This window comes from Lytechinus variegatus, chromosome 10, assembly GCF_018143015.1.
Source record: "Lytechinus variegatus isolate NC3 chromosome 10, Lvar_3.0, whole genome shotgun sequence".
NCBI classification, from domain to species: Eukaryota; Metazoa; Echinodermata; class Echinoidea; order Temnopleuroida; family Toxopneustidae; genus Lytechinus; species Lytechinus variegatus.
Genome location: NC_054749.1, coordinates 26324506 through 26334287, shown reverse-complemented (window position 1 = coordinate 26334287; position 9782 = coordinate 26324506). Strand labels below are relative to the sequence as shown.

The following is a 9782-nucleotide window of genomic DNA, read 5'->3' as shown; positions in this document are numbered from 1 at the left end:
ATGAAATAAGACCCAGAAGGAGTAATTGTCATCAAACGCAACTTGATTTCCAACCAATGACATGCGTTTATCAGGAGCTTCCGCTTGATTTTGATCTCAATGAATTATTTTTTTAAATGACAATAAAAGGGTTCACTGGTGTCCTGTCAAATTTGTTGGTATTTGTTCTAAACAAAACACAAAACTGGGGGGGGGGCAGACGTGTACATGGTGTGCAACGGGCAATTTTCGATTGTTACGCAGTAGAGCGCATTCTCATAGTCTGATTTGACCAGAGAGATCCTCACAACTCCCTGATTTGACCAATGCGGCGATGCCTTTTATACCGCACGTAACAGGGAATTAAAGTGCAACTTTAACTCACACATAAATCTTTGCGAAACGCCCCCTGTTTGGAATATAATCTACAATGTCATTCAAAACGTAAATCAAGGCCATTACGCGGATACAACATTTATGTAATATACAAGACGGTATCTCACCTCAGTTCTTTCCATGCACATGGGCATTGATCCGCGAAAGGGATCCCCACTGGCGTCGATCCTGGGCGATGAGGGCTGGTAGGAGTTTCTTTTCACATGCTCCAATACTACTAGACGAGACAGTGCACAACTGCAATAGTAGCCCTGGGTGTAAAAAGCAAATTGAATGACCGTCTGGGATTAAAGATATTGCGAATTCATTAAGGATACAACATGGTTAATTTCCCGGTAGAAATGAAGCTAACTATACAAACTTATCACTAAAATTATATAAGCAAATCAATGGCATAAATGAATAAAAGATAAATAAATAAATAAATAGATGAGTGATAAACAAAGAGAGAAATACGGAAAAGAATAAATTAAAAGAATTTATAAAGTTAATAAATTAATAACTGAATTAATTAACTAATAAATTAATATCCCTAGCACTGAAGCTGCAACATGTATGTGTTTATGTGTTCTTTGTACTATTTCATAATTTCATGATCGGCTTACACATTGAGAGCCATGGCCCTCAAAAGCGCTACCAAGATAAAATGGGAGAAAGGAAAGGAAAGGGGAAGAAAAAGGGGGTAAAGTATGTCGTCATTTTTCATATATATATATTTGTCAAAATCTGTAACAAACTTAGAATTTCTTATAGAAAAGGGTCTTTTTCGCGCTCGCTTGCTTAATGTTTTTTTTAAATATCTGATCATGCAACGTTTCTGACCCCCCTCTTTATTTTGGTTCATGACGCTACTGGGTAGATGTCTCGTTTTGTTTTTCTTTTTCGTTAACGCCCCCCCCCCCCCGAATCCACCTTTTTCTCTATTATTGGCCCCTTATACGCATGAATCGGGTCTGAGGCCGCCTCAAACGAGGTCTTTGAAGCCGCCTTCACGCTTTGACACACACCGAAAACGGACTGGAGGCGCCCGATATCATTATCCCCCCTTAATCACCTAAGCCGGCGTCACATTGCCTATTCACGTGACACGAGTCTCCTGAATTTTCATGTTAACATATCCTATTGTTCGTTAGCAATAAAATAATATTGTTCGCTTTTTCTATTCCAGTGATCAAGCCGGCTTGATTCCACTAGGAGGTGACACACATACCAATTTTAGGAATGAAGCCGGCGTGAAGGCGCCTTTATACTACATTCAAAGGTAGACTCAAGGCGGCGTCAGTCCGGAAATAAAAAAAAGGGAAGTGATACATATAAGTCGAGCCGCCTCCGTCGCAACGGTGATTTCAGTTCACTTTCAGCGCATGTGTATCACCACCCATTAAAAAACGGCAGATTTCCATTTATTTCCCCTTATGCTACATTCGGATTATCACCATCTTAAAAGTGCAAAAATAGACGATTAGTCAAGATATTTACAGAATAAGTAGCATCGCTTCCTTCTCATTCTCTGTACTTCAAATCTGATAACGACCATTGTGTCGGTAAGTAGAAGAAAAAGAAAATCACTGATAAATATTCCTCCTAAGTAGAAATCAGATAACTAGCATGACTAATGATTCATATTCATACTTTGACGAGTGGATTCGTGCAACTGAAATGTTAAAGCATGTACATAGCACTGGTGTAGATTCAATAAGAAATCATATTGGACTGCGATTCCCATATTCCAATCTTACTTAAGTGAATGCGTGTCACTTTCCATACTTGATAATTCGTATATACCGTAAATAGAAAGATGTTTTTAAAGTCATTTTATTTTTTGTTACAATTTGATTGATTGTACACTTCCGGGGAAAGCTACATAGTGCATCGCGTCTTTCTCATATGCATGTATTTTATAGCATACATACATGTATTCTATATCAAACAAGGAATGAAAACGTACAAAGAAGAATAACGTTTAGATTTACCAAAAATACTATGTAACTAAGCACAGAGCCTACCATCCGAGTCATTGTTGTTTCGTGTTTGACACTAAGGGTAGTCTTTAGGTCATTTTCTTCCCTTTTGGCAAAATTGGAGTAGGCCGAAGAGTTGCTTGATGTGTTGTGTAGTGTGTACTTTTAACACCATGAACTAGACCTTAAGATTAAGTATTGAGTAACGGAACGGTCATGGTCGCAGGGGATGTATCATCTAGACAGACAGTGTAATTCATTACACAAGACAGATATTAAGTCTACAATTTGTAACTTTGGAAAATTCTGTTCTTTTCGGATGCCCTGTTTACAGATCTAATAATGATAATAATAATCACATGTTTCATTTATATAGCACTTGATACAATGTTTATAAGAGCTGTATATACTATTACCCTGGCTATAGCACGGCTACCCTGATCAGGTTACGATCATTCAATGAATTCCTTCCTACCCGGTGGACTCGGATACCCATTTACTCTTATGGATGGAGAGTGGTAAATGTAGATAAATGCCTTGCCAAAAGACAAAAATGCAGCGTTGGAATTTGAACCCCGAAACTTTTGGTTCGAAGTCTGGAGACTTATCCACTGAGCCACAACACCTCTATCTATGTTTGTTTAATTTACACGCCCCTTGTCTCTTTAGCAAAGTGACAAGGTATTTGCTGAAACTTGACAACGGCGAACGTATCTAGGTTGATAAGTGACGATCTAACGATTTAATATCGGTAGATCAACCCGAATTATACTGCTCTAAGGGTAAGCAATACGCTACGCTACGTATTCCATCGAATACATCAAAAATAATATTTTTTGTTCCTGTGACAAAATAGTCAGTCGGTTTCTATCATCAGTCGCCAGGAATATTTTTTGGCGAAAAAAATCTTCCTTTTAAAATTCATATTTAACAAATCGCCTCCTTATTCAAACTTTTCTAAATTACAAAAGAATACGTTTGGAAAACTGTGAAAATTAAACTCCATATTTAATTGTTCGAAATATAATCTGAAAAAGAAATTCTTCAGAAATTCACTTTGCCCAATCAATTACAGGCCCCGCAGCTACTGTGCAGCGACAGATCGACGTAGCTCATAAGGACGTTCCACAGTTAAAATGAAATCCATGCCATTTTCACGAATTTTAGCACCTAAATATTTCAAATATGCAAAAATGAACATTTGTACATGTGCTTGATTTTTTGCTATTGAGCTTTGAAGTTCACCTATTTGAAAGGTCTCGAGAAATACGAGTTATGTATTATTGAATTATTTATCTATTCATTTATTGGTTTTATTTATTTTATACTACAGGGTAGGCCTGTTCAGGTGGGTGTTTCATATTAAAAGCTGTTCGTAAGTTAAGAGCGAGTTTAAGAACGACTTGTGATCCTTTCGTGTGGTAAATGATATATTCATTGGCGGCGGTTTCGCGCGTAAGAAAAGATCACCATTAAGTCGCTCTTAACTTACGAACGGTTCTAGGACAATTACCCCCCGGACAACTACCCCGGACAATTACCCCCTGAGGAAATTACCCCCGGACAACTACCCCCCGGACAATTACCCCCGAGGACAATTACCCCCGTACAATTACCCCCGACAATTACCCCCCCGGACAACTACCCCCCGGACAACTACCCCCCGAGAACAATTACCCCCAGGACAATAAAAGGAGTGCACAGAGTCATAGATCCAGGGGGGCGAGGGGCCCGCCCCCCTAAAGGGGAAAGAAAGAAAAAGGGGAAAGAAAGGAGGGAAAGGAAAGGAGGCATTAATGATTTTCGTGATAAATATATCAGAATGCCCAGATTCTAAAACACGCGCACAATATTGAGATATGCAGCTTCATCTTATTCAAAACGTGCTAAACTTGTCTAGTTTCAGATCAGATCGCGCTTTGCGCTCGCATAATTAACGTAGGAAGAACAAAAAATTACCCATCCTTTTTCATGATTTACAAAACATGATTAGAGTGTCCTATTTTTATGTCTGAAATCTCAATTTTTTACCTGCTCGCGCTTCGCGTTCGCATCATTATTGTTTGGTTTTATACCTATACTGTTAATGATTACAAAAAGTGCTAAAAATTTCCTTTTTTAGGTCAGAATTTCACCACAATTTCAGCTCGCGCTTCGCGCTCACATTAGTTAATAGTTGAAATATGTATCGTTTTAACATGTTTAATGGCTAAGTGCAGGTCCCTTTTCGATCAAGCCAGAAACCATATCAAAAGTTTCTGCTCGCGCTTAGCGCTCGCAGTAATATAGTTACATACGCAACTTGTTCAGCTTCACAAACATTGCCCAGAATCGTCAATTTTCAGGTGAAAATATATATTATTATTATTTATTATTACTTATTATTTGTACTGCGCTTTTCCCATTAGGCCCAAACCGCTTACAATGAATTAATTAAATGTAATATTTTAATAAGTACAAAGTACGAAAGAGATGAGTATTTCGTGCTCGCACTATTTAAATAGGGCTTATAAGATAATTACACTTTTTATGTTGTTTTATAAGAATAAAGCGTAGAAATGACTAATACGACATCGGCGTTTCCCCCCCCCCCCCACCGCCCTTATTTTTCACGACCAAGAAAAAAAGAGAAAAGCAAAGGGATGAGGGTGAAATATAGGCCTATCATTTTCGAAAAATGTTATGTCAAAATCTATCAAAAACTTTGATTTTTGTGATAAAAATGTTGAAATTTTTGCTCGCTCGCTTCGCTCACAACTTCTTATTAATTTTTACGTGATACGCTGTATTGAGCCCCCTCAAAATTTTTGGCCCATTACTCTTCTGGGACAACCCCTTCAAAAACAAATTAAAATTAACTTTGGGCGGCCGATCTGGGTAAATATGGGTGACAAAAAAATTCGCCCCCCCCCCAACTGGCAAGAGCTTGATTCGCCCCGGCCATCTACAAATCTTTACGAAACCCAGAATTCGATCATAATTTGTATGTCACCATAGCATAAGATCATTCGTTTTGGCAATCTTCGCAGTGGCGTAGTATACGGGGGGCCAGAGGGGTACGTGCCCCTCCCTGAGACTTGGTTTGCCCCCCTGAAAAAAATTGACGGAGCAAAAAAAAGGGGGAGAAAAAAAAGAAGAGGAAAATGAAAGGATTGAATAATATAAGGTGAAGGGAAGACTTTCTTTTTATGTCACTTTATAAAATTTTCGCTCACGCTTCCCGCTCGCATTGCCTTTTCGATGAGATTCATATCTTTCTCAATATAAGCTGATATGGAGCTTAAAATATCAAGTTTTGAAGTCAATATAGAAAACATATTTCATCTCGGATATCGAGCTTTTATTATTTTTAAATTTACAAATTGATTTTTCAAGTGCTCTGTAAAATGTCCGTTTTATGGTCTAACTATTAATATTTTCAGCTCACGCTGCTCGGTCGCATTATTTGATTTGCATAGGCCTACTTCTTTATAAATTCTTACAAACCGTCCTTATATGTATACTACCATGATTGTCAATTTGTATAGAAAAACACTGTATTTGATTATGTCATAATGTTTACAATTTAGTAATTTTAGTACTTAATTTCCTTCTTTAATGTTTAATTGCTTTCACCCAAGAATAATACACACAAAAACACCTTGTAATTTTACCATTTAGGGCCTAAATGGTAAAATTACAAGATGTTCTTGTGTGTGTTATTATCTTTGCATAATTTTTTTAAGCTTACTGTATTAAGTCATAAAGCCACATGTGCTGCACTCAACCCAGGTGAGGTAAATGGGTACCTGGCAGGAATTTATTCCTTGAAACGCAGAAATGTACACAAATTGTTTCATAATTCTTAGCTACTTGTTAGTTGAATTGTTTTAAAATAACAGGTTTATAGGTCCTACTTGACAGTGTTAGTGTTGATAGTTGCGTTATCGATATTTCTACCTATGAAGGTGTCTTTTTTACGTTTTATCTATTTGCCTGATTTCTTTCCTGAAATTAAACCCAAAATAAATATTTTTAAAAATCAGATCAGTTGGAATCAGAGATATTCAGCATTTATGATTATTATGACTAATCGTGTTGAATCTTTCTATGAAAACTTAGTATGAGGGTCACTTTACACATTTTCTGATGTATATATGCATAGCCAAACGGGAGGTTTCAGGTAGAAGCCCCCCCCCCCCATTTTTCATGATGCAGAAGGCGCCGCTTAACAAAAAAAAGGAAAAAAGAAGAAAGTGAGAGAACAGGAGAAAGACCAATATAAAAGAGAAAGAAAAAATTAACGTAAGATAAAATATGAAATATTTCGAAAACCTGTGCCACCGACCAAAACTTACAAAAGGGTAATTGTCTGGGGGTAATTGTCCGGGGGGTAATTGTCCGGGGTAGTTGTCCGGGGGGTAATTGTCCAGGGAGTAGTTGTCCGGGGAGTAGTTGTCCAAGGAGTAGTTGTCCGGGGAGTAGTTGTCCGGGGGTTATTGACCGGGGGTAGTTGTCCGGGGGTAATTGTCCGGGGGGTAATTGTCCTCGGGGAGTAATTGTCCGGGAGTAGTTGTCTGGGGGATAAATGTCCGGGGGAGTAATTGTCCTCGGGGGTAATTGTCCGGGGAAGTTGTCCGGGGTAATTGTCCGGGGGGTAGTTGTCCTGATCCCCTTACGAACAGCTTTATGAAACACCCACCAGGTATGCAAAACTGCTTTCCAAAGGCGCCCTGCAGTTTAACAAATAACTCAACATCATAGCAAAGCAATGCATGTAACATGTAATACACTAAAAGCAGAATACATTATATACATATAGAGTGAAATCAACAATTACTCATGGAATCACTACATTAACATCGAGAAGAATTGTTAGAGAAATTACATGTACATTCATTCAATTAATTATTTTTTACTTCAAGGAACTTCATTGCATAATAAGAATATTCAAGAATGTATCAGATAAGCTTTGTTAGGCACACATATTAAATGAGAGACTGCAGTGCCTGGTCTTTTTTTTTGTAATTTACGATCATAGAGACTGCTAGACAATAGGGACTGCCAGCAGGGAAATAGTACAATAAGATTAGCTATGCTGTTTACATTTTTAATTTCACTGAGGTCATTCAAGAGTCTTCTAGAATTAGGATTGCTCTACAGAAAGGAGAATGTTCTTTTTAAAGACAATACTAGAAGCTTCCAGATTTGTGGAAATTTATATGTGTAAGCTGGCAGTTTCTTCAAGGACATCATCATATCATATCAGATCAGAGTTTCACACCAGACTTTATGTCAGAGCATAGTTTACTTCCAACTGTAATAAAACGTCTATCTTCTGTGGAATTATTTTGCACATCATCAGTTAACTGTTTGCAGTGTTATATTTTAAGAAATTCTCAGTTCTCATCGAGATCATTCACCTGTTCTAAAGAATATTTTGTCAACCCATGGATTCCTGAAATCGACTGTCTATTATCATCTTCGTCTTGTCTTCCCGGACATTTCAACTCACTGTAGTGCTATAATCATCCATCTCATTTTTTGAACTTTAATCTAAGGAATTTTCGCCAGCCAACCTGGAAATTATTTGAATTTAATACTGGAATATACATTTATGGACTAACCAGACCCGATCCTTCAATATATGTAAGATAACTCAGCATTTTGTTTTATTATTTTGTCATTTGTTGTATGTAAATAAATAAAAAGAAGAGGATAGTTTTAACTCTTTTGATTATTTCTTTAATTATTTGTTGCAATATCGTAACATATGCAATACAAATAATTTTGCATTTTCAGACACAACGAGATTACAACGTTGAATTTATACCTCTGTTACTTAGTCAAAATCCATATAGATTTTACAAAACTTTACATTATAGCTTATAATTATATACTAAAGATAAAGAATCCCTTCATATTGTTATTCGTTTGCTCTATAAAGAGTAGTAGTATCTTCTTTTCTGAAAATAAGGTGTGGACGACGACAAAAACATATCTTAAAAATCCGAAATTTTTATGAATAATTTGAGAAGTAAAAAAAATGCTGTACTTTATTTCAAACCCATGTCATTTTCACAAAATTTTGCATGATTGTAGAGAAAGGTATACTAAAAAGCTGTGAACATAAAACAATTGGGGGTTCAGGTTTCTAACTATCATCGCTTTTGTTGGAGCAAATGTGCTTTCAAAAGACGCGTTAAGAGGCTTGTATCGACATGAAGGAAAATTCTTCATCGCTATCCCGTTTAACATGTTTAATCAAACTCGAGGTCATATTCGTCAAACTTCGCAGCACTGTAGAGTAAAGTATTCTGAAGAGCTAGAAGCGTTCAAGAATTTGGTCCACATATTATTTTCAGCTAATAGCTTCGTAAAATAACACTTTTAAGATATGCAGTTGTTAAGAGTATCGATGACTGGAAAAATCAGCTGACGTGTAGCTGATTACTCACCTGTTCACTTATTGTGACGTTAATGCGCATTTGAATCGTTGAACGCCAAACAGGGTAGAAACAACTCCCATCTTTTAACTTCTTGACCTGACGCGGGCTAAGAACTCCCGGACGCTCTACCAACTAAGCCAACACACCGGTCACTATGCAGAGGCTGCGTTCAGGTCTTAAACCCTTCCTTCAATAAACATGTATAAAAACATTATAAATACCGTCATATTGTGATTTTATGGTGTTCAGCATGTTTACAGCCCCTTACTTTTGATCCCCCCCCCCCCTCTCCCCATAGAGTATTCCTGGTTACGAGATCGATGTGAAGATGATGATCTTAATTGTGAAGTTTGTGAGTGATAAAGAGTGTTATACGAAATATTTAGAGGTAAAATAATTCTCAATCTTTCTTTTAATCTTGTAATTATGAGGATTGCGTGATGCTTAATTTTAATACTCAAACAGTCATGAACATAGTTTAAATCAAGCATTCAGACGAATGTTGTCATTTCAAAAGGATGACACATTTATTATTGAGCGGCTAAAAAAAATCATAAAATATAAAAAAGCATTCATGCATCTCCATGTACAGTGACAACCTTAAGTAGTATCACGAGCTGAAGCCGGGTTGAGAATGTTTTCTATCATCTGACCAAAAGCGCTATGTCGATCCAACTATTATTACTATCAGTATCATTTCTTAAACTGGAAAGATTTACAATATCGGTACTCACAAAAATTTAGGTAACGCGAAGCAAGAACTCCCCTTTTCCATCTGAGAGGAAACACCTACCGGGGCTTGCAGAGTACGACTGACACCAGTGACGTTAATAAAATGAGACAACTGGCAAATGGAGGATAAATCGTATTGAAAATGTACAGATTTTCAGGTGTACTTCTTTCCTTCTTTCAGAGTGTGTTATCGGTATTCAACGTGGATATATTTTCGTATCAATGGGCGAAAATTTATCACTGTCATTTGAACGATCTCCTTTTAAAGGCACCCTTGGTAGCGGAA

General features: G+C 37.1%; 1 long non-coding RNA gene across 1 annotated transcript; it reads right to left on the bottom strand.

Annotated features, from left to right (window-relative positions):
* Positions 1-487: 487 nt before the first annotated feature.
* On the bottom strand, positions 488-9748 carry LOC121423156. The gene is made up of 3 exons (XR_005971243.1): positions 9499-9748; positions 8774-8951; positions 488-626 (listed from the first exon to the last, which is right to left on the bottom strand). It is a non-coding gene; the product is annotated as an uncharacterized LOC121423156 (long non-coding RNA).
* Between the last annotated feature and the right edge of the window lie 34 nt (positions 9749-9782).